We start from the raw sequence: 18,758 nt of genomic DNA, 5'->3' as shown, positions 1-18,758 counted from the left end.
ATTGGAAATTTGGCATGGCCAATCCACCTAACCTGCATGTCTTTGGCCTGTGGGAAGAAACCAGACACCCAGAGGAAACCCACACAGACATGAGGAGAACACACAAACTCCACACAGACAGTCATCTTCGGCTGGAATCAAACCAGGTTAATCAGCATACCAGCAATCAGCCTGTGGGTTTATTAAACAGGTGAATCTTACTGACCTTGAAGTAATACAGACATTTTAACCCATTTGTCAATAGTCAATTAAAGCATGCAATGCTCCATACATAAACTATTCAGCATTTTATTTATTCATTTGTTTTGTCACTTTTATGCTCTTCAAAAGCATGCATCAGAATTGAATTTTGCTTACGTCTCCAAACATGGCTACTCCAGATCAAAATCGGAATTGCATTATTGAGAATATTAAGTTGAATCACCTGACTATTATACCTTAACTGAAGTTAGTTGTCAACTGCACCTCAGTGGGAACACTATTGCATTTAAATCAGAAGACTGAGGCTTCAAGTTTGAACCTGAATACATAATCTAGATTGGCAACTCTGTGCAGATTTATGGGAGATGCCTTACCATTGCCAGCTTCAGAGACCCTCCCAACCCAAAACCTCCTCTCCCCAAGCCACAGTTTCATCACCAACCCACAATTTCAATTGATAAATGCCAGACTGCTGGTTTGACAGAGCCTTAGGCAATCTTTTTTCTCTTCAGTGATTTATTTCTGGTTGTACTCCAAACTCCAAGCCCACTGATTATTTTATCCCGACTTTGTATAAATACACACTCACATGTACATATATTGAAACATCCAGTCAAGTGCTCAGCCAATTATCCTTAATAAACATATAATCATTACCTATTCCTAATTCCATTTTGTCTCAGGCACCCTTGCTGTCCTTAGGCCAGACCCTGCCGAATAAATAACATATATTACCTCTTAATTTCTTAATGCCTCCCATACGCCAATACTTTCTCTCCGCCCTACCCACATCCCACAATTGCTACAACATCTGAATTACAATCTCTTCAAATTCCCCACAATTCCTTTAACACCCAGGCACTAACTCCAACTCCTCCCTGTGACTCATAACCTCCTCTCTGCCCTGCGACCTTTTCAAATTCTGCCACTTCGCTCCTTTCCAGTCTGCTGACAGTGACCTTCCCATCTGACAGTCTGAATGGCAGGGAAACAGAGAAAAACATTTCAAAAGGTGCATTGGTCTTAAACTTGGTAGAACCTCCTTAGCATAACTGCGGTTGCCAGTTATGAACCAATTCCCCACCTCCCCACCAATCCACACACATCTAGCTTGTTCATCACATTTGATAGGATGGGCAATTTGAACATTAATGAGACAAATTAATAAGACTTTTAACAAATGGTAATCCTCCTTAACTGCCAAATTGTGTTGCCTAGCAAGATACTCACCTCACTGATCAGCTATTGAAAGAGAAGATGTGGTATATGTTCTTGAGATCTAGAATCTTGCCAGATTTATGGTGCAATTCTACCACAAAACCCACTATTACCCATGTTATTCAGGCCCCTTTAAGACTGCACCCAAGTACTCTGTTGGATGTCAACTTAGTTATGTGGATTTCATGTTCTAATCTGTAATCGCTGAGGTTCTGAGACTGAGGCTCAATCCTTCACTTTCTTGTTCAGCTGTTAGTAAGCCAAAGGTCCGTCCGATCATTTGTTACAGCAGAAAAATATTACATTATTGTCAGAGGCTTAAATGAATTTGGCTGAGTTTAATGATGTTAGACAAAGATATCACAGGAAGCAATTCTGTTCCCAGGGATGTAAATAGCTACAAATTGATAGAAATTGTATTTTTTGTTAAACTGACTGCATATGTATTGTTAAGAATTACTAAGTATCCTAACCATATTGCTAATTGCATACTGAATGACCTGTTAATGATTTTGTCCCTAATTTCAAGAAAGTATATTGTTGAACAGACCAAGTTGACAGCAAAGAGAACGTTGTACAATGCACTGCCCGATTTCACACAGCGAATGCTGTCAACACAATTCCCATTGATCACAAAACGAGTACAAGATTCTTGAAGAGTGCAGAAGTTACCATGAGCTGGGGATTTGTGCAAGTTAAAAGGAAAAGCAATGGTAATTTGCTGTCCTGATAAATAATTAATCCAACATTCTCAAGATGCAAAAGAGAATGCATACTAACAGTCTGCTTGCTCAGCATTTGTAGCTTCAAAACTTCAATTTTATTCGAATCACTAAAAGCCATGCTTAACATGGGATTAGCTAAGATTTGTCAGCCAAGTTATATTTACAGAAATTGAAATAATCTCTTGTATTATTTATCTGCCTGGAAACATGCCTTCCCTTCATTGTCATGGTATAAAGTCTGCCCCACCATGAGTCCTTCATTTAGTTAACCAAGCAAATGAGGTGAGTTCGACCAGGCATTTGCTACCCAGTCTCTCAGAATCTGGCTAACGTATCTTCACAGAATCCCCCGCAAAAACAATGGGAGTTATTGAATACATCTGCCTAGGTTTGGGTGAACAAATCGGATGTTAATATTGGAAAATTTGGTTAGTTTTCTTCTTTATACCAATGTGGATACCTGTCCCATTATTCAACATTGCTAAATATGTGGAGGAAGGTGTTTCAAAAGTTAAAGAACCGCCAAAATACTACCATTTTCTGATTTGCATTTTGCAAAGGACATTTTTTGCTGTGCATTGTATTTTCTGTGTGGCACTAATGGTATTACTGATGGACAAAAATAGCAACAGATAGTATCTCAGTAAAACAATTGCTGATTGGACAACCCAGTCCATATCACTGCAAATTTACAATCATAGAATCCCTATTGTGTGGAAGCAGGCCATTCAGCCCACAATGATCCTGCAAAGATCATCCCACCAGACCCACCCCCTGGCTTTATCCCTGTAACCCCACATTCCCATGATTAACCCACCTAGCCTGCACACCCCTGGACGCTATGGGCAATTTAGCATGGCGAGTCCCATATATCTTTGGACTGCGAGAGGAAATATATAAACTTACGAAGGCAATAGATAAGATAGAAGCAGAGAGGTTGTTTCCACTGGTGGATGAAATTAGAACTAGGGGGAATAGCCTCAAAATAAGGGGGAGCAGATTTAGACTCAGTTGAGGAGGAGCTTATTCACCCAAAGGGTTGTGAATCTGTGGAATTCCCTGCCCAGTGAAGCAGTTGAGGCTACCTCATTGAATGTTTTTAAGGCAATGATAGATAGATTTTTGAACAGTAAAGGATTTAAAAAGTAATGGTGAATGGAGCTGAGTCCACGAAAAGATCAGCCGTGATCTTATTGGATAGCAAAGCAGACTTGATGGGCCAAATAGCCTACTCCTACTTCTTATGTTCTTAAACCAGAGCACCTGAGGAAACCCACGAAGACATGGGGAGAACGTACAAATTCCACACAGACTTTTGTGTGAAGGGTGGAATCAAACCCAAATCTCTGGCACTGTGAGGCAGCAGTACTAACCACAGAGCCATCATGCCACCCTACAATGGTTTGGGCAGAGCTGAAAAGTATCCAAAAATCCTGATGAGGTACAACTGAGAACAAACTGTAACATAGGGCAAAATGTACCAAACTAAAATATTGTAAACTGCTACTATTAATATTTAAACTGATTTGATGTGCGATAACAAAAGCTTTTATGTATGTAATTTTCTGCTGTGCTTAGCATCAATAAAAAGTTACATCTCAGAGCTTTTCTCCTTTAGTCCATCGTTTGGACAAACCAAATACAAAGAACAGCAAGGAGCTTCACTGTGTGTCATTGGGTACTTGGCGTGTACAACAGCTACTGCCCCATGATGTTGCAAAAATTTAGCATGCCTATAATTAAGGCAAGTGCAGTATTTACAGTATTTTTTAAAACTTCATTCTCGAGATATGTGCATTGCTGGCGAGTCCAGGATTTATTCCCCATCCCTACTTACCCTTGAAATGGTGATGGTGTTGATTTCTTGAATCAGTGTAAGTCATTTGCTATAGGTATCCCCACAGTGCTGTTGGGAAGAGTGTTCCAGGATTTAGACACAGCAACATTGAAAAGTTCACGGTGGTGAATGATTTGGAGAGGAGCTTGCAGGTGGTGGTGTTCCTATGTGTCTGCTGTACTTTCATTTTACATTAGAGCGGTTGTAAGCTTGGAAAGAGCTATTTCAGGATCGTTGGTGCAGGAATTAGTCTCTGACTTGCTCTTATACCCACCATATTTTTATGGTTAGTCAAGTTCAGTTTCTGGTCAATGGTAACCCCCAGGATGTTGATAGTAGTGAATACAGCAATGCTAAGCCATTGAATGTCATGGGGCAATAGTCAGATTCTCTCCTGCTGGAGATTGTCATTGTCTGGCAGTAGTGTGGCACAAATATTACTTGCCAATTTTCAGCGCAATCATGGATATTATCCTTGTATTTCTGGAATTGTTCATGTTCCATTCCAATATCTGAGGAGTTGCAAATGATGCTGAATATTGTGCAATCATTGGCAAACTTCCCTACTTCTGACCTTATGATTAAGGCAAGGTCATTGATAAAGCAGTGGAAAGTGGCTGGCCCAGCACCTGAGAACTTCCTGTAAAGATGTCCTGAAGCTGAGATGATTGTTCTTCAGCAGTCACAGCCATCTTCCTATTTGTCAGGCATGACTCCAACCAGCAGGGAGTCCTTCCCTATTTCCCATTGAATCCAGTTTTGAAAGGGCTCCTCAATGCCACACATAGTCAAACACAGCCTTGATGTAAGGGCAGTCACTCTCACCTCACTGCTGGAATTCAGCTCTTTTGTCCATGTTGGAACCAAAGCTGTAATGACTTTAGGAGCTGAGGAGCCTTGGTGGAACTGAAACTGGGTATCACTGAGCAGGGTGTTGCTGAATAGGTGCTTAATAGTATTGTTGATGGCACCTTCCAACATTTTACTGATGATTAAGAGTAGGCAGTTGTTGGTCAGTTTGGATTTGTCCTGCTTTTTGTGTACAGGACTCACCTGGTCAATTTTCCATATTGTTGGGTGAATGCTTGTGTTTTAGCTATACTGGGACAGCTTGGCTAGGGGCATGGTGCACATGTCTTCAATACTATTGTCAGAATACTGTCGGGGCTGGTAACCTTTTCAATATCCAGTGACTTCTATAGTTTCTTGGCTTTATCATTCACTGCTTCTACTGTGTGATACACTATACTCCTGTTTGGTGGCTTCACTAGGTCGACACCTCATTTTTAAGTATGCCTGGTGCTGCTCCTGGTATGTCGTCCTGCACTCTCCATTGAACCAGGATTGATCCCCTGGCTTGATGGTAATAGTAGAAGTGGGACGGGATATGCAAAGCAATAAGGTTGAAGACTGTATCTAAGTACAATTCTGCTGCTGATGGTCCACAATGCCTCAGGGATGCCCAATCTTGAGTTGCTAGTTCTGTTCAAAGTCTGTCCCATATAACACAATGATAGGGCAGCATGGTTACTCAGTGGTTAGCATTGCTGCCTCACAGCACCAGGGACCCAGGTTTGATCCCCGCCTCGGGCAACTGTCTTTGTGGAGCTTGCACATTCTCCCCGTGTCTGCGTGGGTTTCCTCCGGGTGCTCCCGTTTCCTCCTACAGTCCAAAGATGTGCAGGTTAGGTAAACTGGTCATGCTAAATTGCCCATAGTATTCATGGATGTGTGGGTGAAGAGCACTAGTCAAGGCTAAATGTAGAGTAATAGGTTAGGAGAATGGATCTGGGTGGAATAATCTTCAGAGAGTCAGTGTGGATTTGTTGGGCAGAATCCACACTGTAGGATTCTCAATGTGAAGACTATACTGCACAAGGACTGTGTTGTGTCCCTCTTGTCAATACTCTATAATTTCAAATTAAACACCAAGACATGTCTAAAAGAGAGCTATGGTTCTTTTACAAAAAAAAGACTTACTTGCATAAATGATCAAAAAAAGAACTCTACAACACCTTGCACAGCTCTGTAATCCTGACACCAGGGTACTGTGAACAGATATATTTCTGCAAACGCCACACCATCAAAATAAAAAATAACAGAAGAGGTACCACAAATACATAAAAATTCATTTGAGGAATGAATAGTGCCGGGGGTCATATAAAACAAAGAACTGCAGACACTGGAGATCTGAAATTGTGGCAGAAACTCAACTGATCTGTAGAGAAAAAGCTGATCTTCAGAACTGATAATAGCTCGGATAAGATGGTATTTATGTTGTTGACAGTGAATGGTAGCGGGGAAAGGAGTGAGTGGATAGGTGGACGCTGAACCCAAAGCTGATAATGGGGACAATATTGAGTTCAATAATTTTACAGCCTCTTCACCTCCTTCAATGTCTTTTACCCAGCCCCACATCCCAGGCCCTGTCAATGACATGGCTTGCTTTCATCGGAACCAATGCATTTGCATCTGCATACTGTCCCATTATCAGCATTGCTTCTTCCCAGTTTACTATCAATTATCTTTTTGTCTGCTTAACTTTCTTCTCTCTCTCCCGCTGAGCTCTGTCTCTACCTATATGCTCACTCTTTTGTATATCTGCACCCTGTCATCAGCATAATTACCACATTTCCCTTGCTACTATCAGTTCTGTAAAGAGGAGTCACTGGATTTGAAATGTTAATCCTGCTGTCTGTCACAGATGCTGCCAGACCTGCTGAGTTTCTCCAACAATTTCCATTTTTGTGCCAGGGACAGCTAATGTGATTCCTATATACAAAACGAGATAGAGCAAATACAGCAAACCAATTAACTTGATATTGACATCAACACTGTCCTTAATGATAATCCTTACTCAAGTACAGTATATCAGAGAAAATCAGCTAGAAGAAGCTAATAAAGACTAGCCAGCATGGATTCCAAAAGGAGAACCTAGCTGAATTAGTGGAAGAAGTCACAGAAAGGATAAATAAGTGTAACAAGGTATATCTAACACAGTTGAGCTTTCAAAAATTTGGATAATATGCTGTACTGTAGATTCAAAAGTAAGGTTAGAAATTGTGGCATCAGGGAACTTGTAGCAGAACATAGGCTAAAAACGATAAACACAGAATAAGTCAAAGGTGTAGTTACTCACTGATAAAAGAAAGCGGTATTTAGAGAAATGTTTTTGTACAGTAGAGCTTGAACATTATGACTTGCTACAAGCCATGTGATCTCTGGGGTATTCTTGTTTAGAGGCATATGGGCAGATGTCACTAAACATGGAACAAGTGGTCTTCCAGAAGAAATAATGGTGAGGTCATTGTTGATTAATACTTACATAGAATGTGAGCAAGATGCCAAACATTGGGTTAATCAAGGTTAGACTGTGGCAAAACACAAAAAGACATTAATACATCAGGAGATACTTAGCTGGTGAGCAAACTTCGATGTTGATAAGTGGTATGTTTTAGGAGGAAGAAACTCTTGAAAATGAATTTCTAAATGGCTAGAGGAGCAGATGAATCTGGGGATACAGATGTACAAATCACTAAAATTAGTATTGTGTCTTGTCAGCTTAAGAAGCTGAATGCGTTCTTCAGCACACTTTGTGAGTCTGAAGGACCCTTATGAGAAGTCTTCAGCGTTTCATCCATCCTGATTGCTGACCTCATTTCCTCATTGCCAAAAGCTGAGCTTTCTGCTGCACCACACTGCAGATCCTGTTCTTCCTTCCAGAAGCCATCCCAAAAGGTTATGCGCCTCTGAAAGACTATGGCCTTTTGCTGTTGATTTAGGATGTTGGTTTACTCACTGAGTTGGAAGGTTCATTTCCAGAAATTTCATTACCCTACTAGGTAATATCTTCAGTGGGTCTCAGGTGAAGCAATGCTGAAAAATCCTGCTTTCGATTTATATGTTTGGGTTTCTTTGGATTGATGATGTCATTTCCTGTGGTGATGTTATTTCCTGTGATGAAGTCACTTCCTGTTCCTTTTCTCAGGGGGTGGTAGATAGGATCTAACTCGATGTGTTTGTTGATAGAGGTCCGATTGGAATGCCACGCTTCTAGGAATTGTCGTGCGTGATTTTTGTTTGGCTTGTCCTAGGATGGATGTGTTGTCCCAGTCGAAGTGGTGTCCTTCCTCATCTGAATGTGAGGAAACTAGTGAGAGAGGATCATGTCATTTTGTGGCTAGTTGGTGTTTATATGTCCTGGTGTTCAAAACACAGACAATGAGCAAAACTAACATCATTTACAAAATACCAAAGAAGGAGTGTAACAAACACTACATTGAACAAACAGGCGGAAAACTAGCCACCAAGATACACGAACACCAACTAGCCACAAAAAGACATGGCCCTCCCTCACTAGTATCCTCACATACGGATGAGGAAGGACACCACTTCGATTGGGACAACACATCCATCCTAGGGCAAGCCAGACAAAGACATGCATGAGAATTCCTAGAAGCATGGCATTCCAACTGGAACTCTATCAACAAACACATCGAGTTAGACCCTAACTACCACCCCCTGAGAAAAGGAACAGGAAATAACATCACCAACCCAAAGAAACCCAAACCTATAAATAAAAAGCAGAAATTTTCAGCATTGCTTCATCTGAGGCCCACTGAAGATGTTACCTAGTAGGGTAACAAAACCTTTGGAAGTGAACCTTCCAGCTCAAGGAGCAGATCTACATCCAAAACCTTAAACTGAGTTAAAAATCTTCTCAAAACTTGCTGTTGATTTAGCTTTATCATCCACACTACCAGAAAGCCCTGGCCATCGACCAGGTTGTCAGGGTAACTGACTTCCAGGCAGGAAACAGAAAGAGGAAATAATAATGGGGTCCTGTTATTAAATGCGAAAAGACCTCCCCGTCCTCAAACCTGTCAGGTGTTTACCGCAGACATATATACCCACGTACATTCACACATACAGCCTTGGCATGCTACTGGAGAATAACCTTGGCAGTAGGGAGTTTGTCTTTCAACTTAAATGACTGGAGGAAGTTTTCTCAGTGATCGTTGTTTTACAGAGAATGGGACAGAGTCAATCAAAACCCGTGCTTGATATTTGATCTTTGCTAAGGTTCGACCACAGGGGGGAGGCAGTAGAACAACACTTAGCCTCACAGAAGGTGAAGGATTGTTTAATATATTAGAGTGATTAGCAGGCATCGTGGTATGAACCCAGCATGAGTCAGCATCTTCAGAAAATAAATAACCATCCGGAATTATGGCTATTTTCCAAATAAAAAGGAGTTTATTTCATTCCTTTTGAAGAAATACACCAGACAATTTCCAAAACACAGAGCTTGTTCATGATTAACTACACATCAAAATTTCATATATAAATATGATTTGGAAGAAATTGGGCATGTCATATTAGTAGCTAATAAAAAACCTAGCTTTACATGATCAAACCATAGGGAATCAAAGCCATCTTTAAAATTAAGACATTACAGACTTGGAAAGGGCAAATAAGGGCAGATATATTTCTAACGAAGAAAAACAGACTTTTCAACTTTGTGCAAAGAGCAAGTGCATTGATGATATTTGTAGTATGTCATGTTGATGAGCTGCGATAAAGGCAGCTGTTTTGTCACTGGAAATGTTGCTCTGTGTGTGTAACCAAAGCGTATCTTTGCTGTGCTGTAGCAGAATAGTGTGTGATAAAGGCAGACCTATGCATTTTTGTAATCAAAGTGGTACAGGTTAAGGTGCAGAACACAATACTATATTTCTCTATTATGTACTCTGTATTAGGATCATTCCTTTTGTCTATTTTCCTGCCTTTAATTCTTTTTCTCCCTATAGCTGGCACATATTATTTTCTTGTCATCTCGGTCTCATTAACACTCTCTTCCTTTCTATGCAAGTCTGTCAATTTTGTCTCCTTACTCCTCAATGTTTGCTACTTACAGTCTCTACGGGCAGGAGTTTCTAAACTTAGAAAAACATCACAGGCTGACTTGCTACAGCTGCATACCTTTCAATTCAAGCTTGTGAGAGATAGTCGATTGGGAGACCCCCCTCCCTGACTGCTGTTTATTTAGGGATGGTGAGTTCAGGAAACAGGAGGAGACTTCAGTAAGTGCCCTTTAAATTGGCGGAATACCAGAAATGGGAAGATCAAAGGGGAAGACAGATAGGAAAGCTTGATGGCACACTGCACAGACACCTTTGAGGAGGTGACAAACTGGAGAAACAGGAATATTACGTAAAAAGGCATTCTCAGTTCATAACTCATTACAATAAGCAAAATTTACCATTGCTTGTAAGTGCAAATGCGATTTTGTAATAAATATTTTTGTTGAAAAAGAAAGATTTTGGGTTCTTTTTTACAAAATTACAAAATAGTATGACAACTTCATAAAATCATAGCAATAATTAAAGAAAACAAGCTACTACTCTACTCCGACCGAAACATGAAATAAAACATAACAACTCTACAAAAACTACAATTCAATAAATAACCAAGGAGAAAGAAGAAAAACTAATAAACAAATGAAATAAAATTAAATCAAGTTACAGCAAGGCAACTTAAATTATATGCAATTAAATTATTGCACTCAGTGCTATCTCATCGAAGCAATAGTAAATAAACCCATATTTGTCTGGGATTCTTCCCTCAAGGGCCCCCAGATAGACAGACAGACACAATCTCACGGCTACACAAAGGCCCTGAATAATATAGCCAATATGTCTGCATTAATGCAATTCAGAAAGGGCCGCCATCTTCTGTAAAACAATTCCATTTTTTGGTGCATCATACTCGTAAGGAAGTCCAGGGGGATGTGTTCCATGACTATCCTACATCAGCTCAAGAATCCCAGGGATTCTCCCATATCCTGCTCATTAGTATGTTCTTCCTGGCACAAAAAGAAAGAATATTAAACAATTTCTTCCATGTGCATCCAGAGTGGGAAGATTTGGGAGACCTAAAAGGAGGGACACCGGATCCATCTTAACCTTAGTTCCCAAAACCTTTGCTAAAACACTCGCAATGGCATCCCAATACCTGCAGAGCTTGTGGCAGGACCACAAGCAGTGAGTAAGAGTACCAACCTCCATTTTACACTTGGGACACATTGGGGACACTCCTGTCTTAAATTTCGCAAGTCATTCCAGCACCAGGTGAGCCCTATGGAGTACCTTCAGTTGAGTAGCCTTGGTCCTATTACAAATCGAGATCTTCCTAACATTTTCCCAGATACCCTTCCACCTCTCTGATGAGATTTCCACTCCTAATTCTTGAGTCCAGTTTCATATAGCCGTTCAATATCTTTCGAGACATTACTACCTAACAAGTGGTCAAGAGTACTAACCGAGAGGGCACCTGTAGACTGCAGCACTCTCCTCTCCATGTCCGACCTGTAGGGATTGACCATCAATGTAGTCTTTTTTTTTGACCAAAGTCACTAACCTGGAAGTAACAAAAGGGATCTCTCCTAGGTAGCTCGAACTTCGGACTCATCTGTTTGAAGGATATCATGACATCCCCGTCAAATAGACTCCCAAACAGGAAATTCCTCTGGACTCCCAGAATTTAAAGCCAGAGTCCATCGAACCCAGCTGGAATCCCGACATTCCCACTATAGGGGTGAAAGGGGAAGCTTTTTAGTAAATTGCCCTCGCCCTGTCGCATCAATCTCTATGCTCTAACTGTGTTTAGGACATTCAGTGATCCATAAAAGTCCTCATCTTATTCATAAACAACAGATTAATGAGAGGCCATTTTGTCTTGGAGGCCTCAATGTCTACCCAGATTGATCGCGGATCCTGACAGACCCATTAAACCACATAGGAACGCAGTTGGTATTTCTTAAAGTCTAGGAAATCTAGACCACCTACCCCACCCCCCCCCCCCCCCCACCCCACCCCTTGTAGAAGCTGCAATCTATCCAGCTAAATAACAAGCTACCTATAATGCCAAATAAAAGATCCAAGCCCGCTGTAGAGCCTAAGCAGTGTTTGCTTTGGCAGCATCAAAGGGAACATTCTCATCGTATATAATGAACAAGGAAGAACATTCATCTTAACCAAAGCTATTCCGCACAACTAGGATATCAGAAGGTCTTCTCAGCGTTGATGGTCCTGCCTTATCTTCTCTAGCAACTGCCTATAGTTGGCTTTATATAATTGATCTAAAGCCAAGGTAATAAAAATGCCTAAGTACATAAAACCTTCCTGTGATCACTGGAAGTGGAAACGTGTTCCATCCCCAAAACTGGATATCCTAGTAAGACCTCCCCACCCCCCCCACCCCCCACACACAGTATTGGCCTCTGATTTCATTACATTAATTTTATACCCAGTAAACAAACTAACTAGATTAATCACTTGTATTAAGTGGGGCACAGATATCATTGGAACAGTTAAAAAGAGAAGGACATCATCCAGATAGAGGGTGATTTTATTCCGACCTGACCCTACCTCCGGAGCAGTTATATTGGGATCCGTCTGGATAGCTTCTGCCAGTGTCTCAATCACCAATGTAAATAATAATGGCGAGAAAGGGCAGCCTTGATGGCAGGCTCTGCCAACACTAAACCTATCTGACCTTATCCCATTAGTGAGCACCGCTGCTTTCAGATCACTATACAGCACTGCCAGCCATTTGGTAAAAACCTCTCTAAGACCAAACCATTCCATGACATTAAAGAGGTACGGCCACACCACCCGATCAAGTGCTTTCTCTGCATCCAGGGAGACTACCAAACCCGGGATCGCTCTTTGCTGGCATAGGTCAACGCTCTCCTAATATTGTTGGTAGACTTGCAACCTTTAATAAAACCTGTCTGGTCCTCCTTTATAATAAAAGGCAATAGCCCTCTCCAGTTTTAATGCCAGCATTTTTGACAGAATTTTAAAATCCATATTCAGAAATGATATGGGCCTGTACGAAGTGCAATCCTCTGGAGCTTTTTTTTCTTAAGAGTAAGAGAAATATTTGCTTCTCTCAAAGAAGATGGGAGGAAGTCCTGGCTGAATGAGTAATTGTACATATCCAAGAGTGGCCCAGCCAGCTTGTCTATAAATTCTTTATAAAAATCACTTTGAAATCCATCTAGCCCAGGTGCTTGACCACTCTGCCTCCAGTACTTCCTGAATTGTCAGGGGGGTACTCAGAAAGGACTCCTCCTCTGAGGTTACACCCGAAAGGTCCAAGATCTTAAAAAAGAACTTTATCTTCATCATTCTATCCTCACAGCCCCCCGACAGATGCAACTCAAAATAAAACTTTCCAAATGCTGTGTTAATCTTTTTAACATTGCATGTAAGAGTACCAGCACTCTCCCTGATGCTTGTAATAGATTGCGGGGCATTCTTCCTTCTGGCTAAGTACGCTAGGTATCTACCAGGTTTGTCATCAAACTCAAATAATCTCTGTTTTGCAAAAGAGATTTCCCTCTTTGGTTTAGGTAAGTGCAGCAATCAAAGTAGCCCTAAGGGCTGTAATCTGCTGCAATTTAGTTATAGATGGTCTATCAAAGTATGCTAACACAGCTACCTTCAAGTGAGCCTTGAGTAGACATTGCTGTTCTCCCCTCTGTCATTTCTGGGTCGCCGAGTAGGAAATAATCAAACCCTATGCATATGCCTTGGCTGTCTCCCACAGCACCAATAGATTACTGGCTGTACCTACATTAATATCCCAAAAGATTTTAAACTTATGTGAAAAATACTCTGTGATCTTGCTATCTTTCAGGAGGAAAGGGTCCGTGCACCAGTGCCAGGAATCCGTCCCACCACCACCAGCCTTGACCTCCATATACACTGTTGCATGTTCAGAAATATCTATGTTCCCTACTCTGTAGACAGAACCGAGCTCAAAAAGGTCGATGGGACCAAAAAAAACTCAATTCTAGTATAGCACTTAGGTGGACTAGACAAAAAGGTAAAATCCCTGTCTTCGGGATGAAAACATCTCCATACATCCACCAACCCCAGCTCCCTGTCCAGGTCCAACAACTGTCTGGATTGCGGGGACAGACCCGCAAGACCCCTCGGCATTTTGTCCACCTCGGGGTCAATGATATCATTCAAGTCTACCCTTGTAATTGTATGATGCGCCCCAAGAGCCATCAATCTAGATAGCACATCTGTCACAAATTTAAAGGGATGTGCCGGGAGGCAGTATACATTCAGAATTCCATACTCTTCTCCATATATTAAAGCTTTAAGTATTATGAATTGCCCACACTCACCCTGAATTTGGACTTAGCATTTGAAACGGGACATTCTTCCAGATGAGAATAGCATCTCCTCTACTTTGAGGTATATGATGAGAAAAACACCTGGCCGAATCCTCCCTGTTGCAACTTCAAATGCTCCTTATCAATTAAGTGTGTTTCTTGTAACAAGGCTACATCACCCCTCTCTTTTCTAAGGCTTGACAGTGTCTTTTTTCTCTTAAGTGGTGAATGACTCCCCTTAACACCCCAGTTGCACCATTTAAACAAATGGCTAACCATGATAGTCCAAAACAGTCCATGATCCCCGTGAGAGGAAGAGCCCCACTCATAGCACACCGAGTGAAAACCATAAATAGTTTGCATAAATTTTAAAATGCAACTTCCAAAACTATTAAGTCAGAACTTCTAACAACTACTTCTACAACATGCCGACATAGAACATAACTGAAAGGAGGCTTTCCCCATTGTCCACAGGGAGTAATCATACCACCCATTAGTCCCATCATGACTCCTTCTAGCTGGAGCCATGGCACCACCCAGACAACGCAAAGTAAGGAAAAAATACTAATATCTTACAACAAGAAAGTTAAAAGTGCGCACCCAACCCATCCCCTCCATACCGTAATCTTAGGCACTCCTGGTAGAACAACAAAAAAAGAGGTAATATATGACCTCTCGCTGCTTCCCCCCACCGCCCACACCATCCAAAACCAAGGATGACAGGGAGGGGAGAGGAGGGAGAGAAAACAAAAAAAAAGTGATAATCATGACCCCGACATATATTTAAAAAAGACCAAGATCACCCCCCGACAACCAGGTAAACCATGCAAATTACAAACTAAAAAAACAAAAAATAATTGTTCATATAATTCAAGCCAGTCAGTCTATTTCAAAGCATCCCAGAAGTCATTTGCCTTTCCAGTGAATCAAAGTTGAACACGGACCCTCCATCGCTGAAATGCAATATTGCCGAATATTTAGTGGAGTACTGGATATTCAGGTCCCTCAGCTACTTTTTTACCTTATTAAAGGCCTTCCTTTTACGAATCACAACTGGAGAGAAGTCCTGAAAAAGATTGGTTCGTGATCCTTTGTATATCAGAGCCTGAGGATCCTGCCCCAGTGGTCTAGAGGCTTCCAGCATCATTTGTTTATCTCTGTAGTGCTGGAGTCGCACTCAGACCATGCGGGGGTGCTGGGCCGATCCGAGCCTGCGCACTATGACTCAGTGGGCCTGCTCAACCCACACCCAGCCTATCTCAAAAAACCCATAAAGTCATGAGGGGTACGGATAGGATAAATAAACAAAGTCTTTTGCCTGGGGTGGGGGAATCCAGAACTAGAGGGCATATGTTTAGAGTGAGAGGGGGAGATATAATGGGGCAACCTTTCCACGCAGAGGGTGGTGTGTGTGTGTGTGGAATGGGCTGCCAGAGGAAGTGGTGGAATTGCAAAATTTTAAAAGGCATCTGAATGGGTATGTGAATAGGAAGGGTTTCGAGGGATATGGGCTGGGTGCTGGCAGGTGGGACTAGATTGGGGTGGGATATCTGGTCAGCATGGACAGGTTGGACTTAAGGGTCTGTTTCTGTGCTGTATATCTCTATGACAATGACACTAAATGCTGGTATGGATTTATTTTACCTAAGTATACTTGCACCGTTGTGAAAGACAGTAAAAATGTTGTTTTTATAAAGTATAAACTTCCTCTTGTGCTCACAATAGATCTGGCAGAAATTCAAAGTGAACTTTTCAAACAAATGGTTCGTTTTAGTTAAAAGAATGGCACTTGTTTTGCACTGTTTAAAGATTCATGGCATCATTGACAGCTTTTCAAATTAGGTTTCACAGCTGACATGAGAGATTGAACAATCAGTTTGAAAAAGATGCTAAGAAGTTTGTAAATCATTGATATTCAAATGCCACCTTCCCTACTGAGACTTGCATTAAACTTAATATTGTTACTAATGATTTCTGCTTCTGTAATGGATTTGGTTATTTTTCAATTGCAATCCTTTTTCAAAATTGCATCAATTGATCCTGTGTGTGTCTACAAATGTTCCATTCCACCTTCTTGTAAACAAGCAGAGCAGGTCATTCTTCTGACAAGTTATCTTAAAATTCAGAGTGCCACAAGTTTAGTGTTCGCTTTATACATACATATATAAATGCCAGGCATGATTAAATTTTAAGTTCTAAATGGGATTGGACAAATTAATCCTTTCAGCTCTTCAGCAGAGTCCCACCATAAATTATTTTTTTTCCCTTTCCCGCATGTAATGGTTTTCACATTAATACAGATAACATAGACGCAAACCTAGCAGCTTTAAAACATTATCTGCAGACATTAAATGTCACTCTGAGTAATAATTTGGATCAAAGGCTTTGCTATTTAATGATTTGACTTCAAGCCACTACCATTTAAGATAAGATGCTTGCATTGGGGAGATATGGAAGCCATGTCTGAAAAAACTGTGAGCAGTTTTGGCTTAAATTTAACTCCGAAAGCATGAAAAGTTTTGATTTCTGTTTTAAATCTGAGAATATTGTATTGGACAATCATATACTTTCTGGATCATGAATGATACACCCATTTAGAATACCAGATGGAGACAGGAAAATTTATCCCCAATAGGAATTGGAAAAAGGATCATTGGGATGCAGCTTATGGAAAGTAATCAATGTCTTTTTTTTGTATTCATTCATGGAATGTGGGCATCACTGGATAGGCCAGCATTTATTACCCAATCCTACTTGCGCTTGAGAAGGTGGGTGACAGCTGCCTTCTTGAATTATAACAATCCATGTGTGCTCCATGTAGGCCCACAATGCCATTAGGAAAGGAATTCCAAGATTTTGACCCAGCAACTCTGAAAAGATTCATGCACATATAAATTCATCTGCATTCCAGTGAAATTCCTGAAATTGTAGGTAAGCATAGCAAACTGGTCAGTTTTTCTGTGAGATGTTCATATCCTTTCCATGATGAGGACCTTTGATAGTTTCGTTGCCACCTGAGGCATCAAAACCATACAGGAGAGTCATGTGGCATAATATTAGGACAATGGCATGATTTGCAAATTCAATTCGTTATATGTGATGCAAGTAGAACTGCATAGTGAATTTGCTGAGGTTTGGCTCCCAGAGATGCATAGACATTGACAATAAATAGCACAGCATGAAATAGTTATTGAGACCAGTAAAGTGAGGCAGCATTTGAAATCATCAAGGCATTCACACATAAATTACAGTGAAATTTCTTTCAAAGACTTAGGGTAGAGTTAAACACACAAAAAACAGAAGTGCAAAAGTAGAAAAGCTGGTTTGGGACAATTGAGGACAAAGGAAAAATAATATTTAGTAAGAAATATCAACAAGACAAATCAGGTGAAGGGAGAGTTGGAGACTACATTCATGTTTTTTGACGATACTGTACAGCTTTCTGTACAGTATTAACATTTATATTTATATTAATATTTCAAGGCAGTGATGCCAAGTTGGTTTGGGAATTCGAACTGCAATTTTCAACATTGAAGCCAAATAGCAAGAGAAAGAAGGTAGTCACCGACGCACCTAGATGAAAACAAACTAAAGGTATACAAATATATATGAATAGAATGTCAGCTAATACCATTAGGTGTTGTGTATTCTGACTTCACCTTGATCTTTTTAACAGATGGAACCAATTTTCCTCTATGTACCATCCTTTGTGTGTCAGTTCCAAGGCAGAGGAAATAGGAGTGGACACCAACAAAACTGGTGTCATCTCTACTCCCTTTGCATTAATTGCTTACTGCTGAGGCATTTTAGGGAAGATGTACCTAGAATAAGTGGATACTTTCAAATTTTGCCTTTGTACAAAGAAAGTATGTTGAAGTTACTTCCCTGTGCTATTTTTATGGCAAGTATGGCAATCTCAAGAAATAATAATTGAATGGCTGAGCTTCCAGGGTTGGAGGGGCTTAATTATCTGTTCCTGCTACCAGAGATTTAGTCAGCGCTCTTCCTTCCCTCAGTTAGAGGCAAGGCAGCATCAAAAGACTGGAGCTCACTGGGCTGTTTGTTTAGATGGATGCTGGAAGGGCAAATATCATCAAAATTCCGTTTGTTGCTACACTTCTTTTCGGACATTAGCAGCCTCCAAATATCCTTTCTCAAACTAAAGCGAACATCCCAGCATGGGTATATTTCTACCTTGCCCTCTGAATAACGATTTGGATCTGAGGGGAGTAACTCACAGGTCAGAGGAGGGGCTGGGCAGAAATTTCAAACTTCTGGGAATCACAAGACATAACAGCCAAGTATCTATTCTCCAGAGATTACTACAGTCCTCATTGAAAGGCCATAAATAGAAAACCTGAAGGAGAACTCATTCCCCTAACTCCAATTAAAGATTCATAGATATTTGGGAAAGACTTCTCAACACCTCCCTACCATTGTTCCGTGACTCAATAGACGTCCGAGGCAATAAGTTTATGCAGCTTTGTACCTCTCAGCATCACAACACTGCAGCCAATTACATCAAACAAACACAGAGCAAAATATAAACTGACAGAAGGCATCATGTTTCCACTTCTCCTACAGT

This window comes from Hemiscyllium ocellatum, chromosome 25, assembly GCF_020745735.1.
Source record: "Hemiscyllium ocellatum isolate sHemOce1 chromosome 25, sHemOce1.pat.X.cur, whole genome shotgun sequence".
Classification (NCBI taxonomy): domain Eukaryota; kingdom Metazoa; phylum Chordata; class Chondrichthyes; order Orectolobiformes; family Hemiscylliidae; genus Hemiscyllium; species Hemiscyllium ocellatum.
This window is presented reverse-complemented; position numbering follows the sequence as displayed.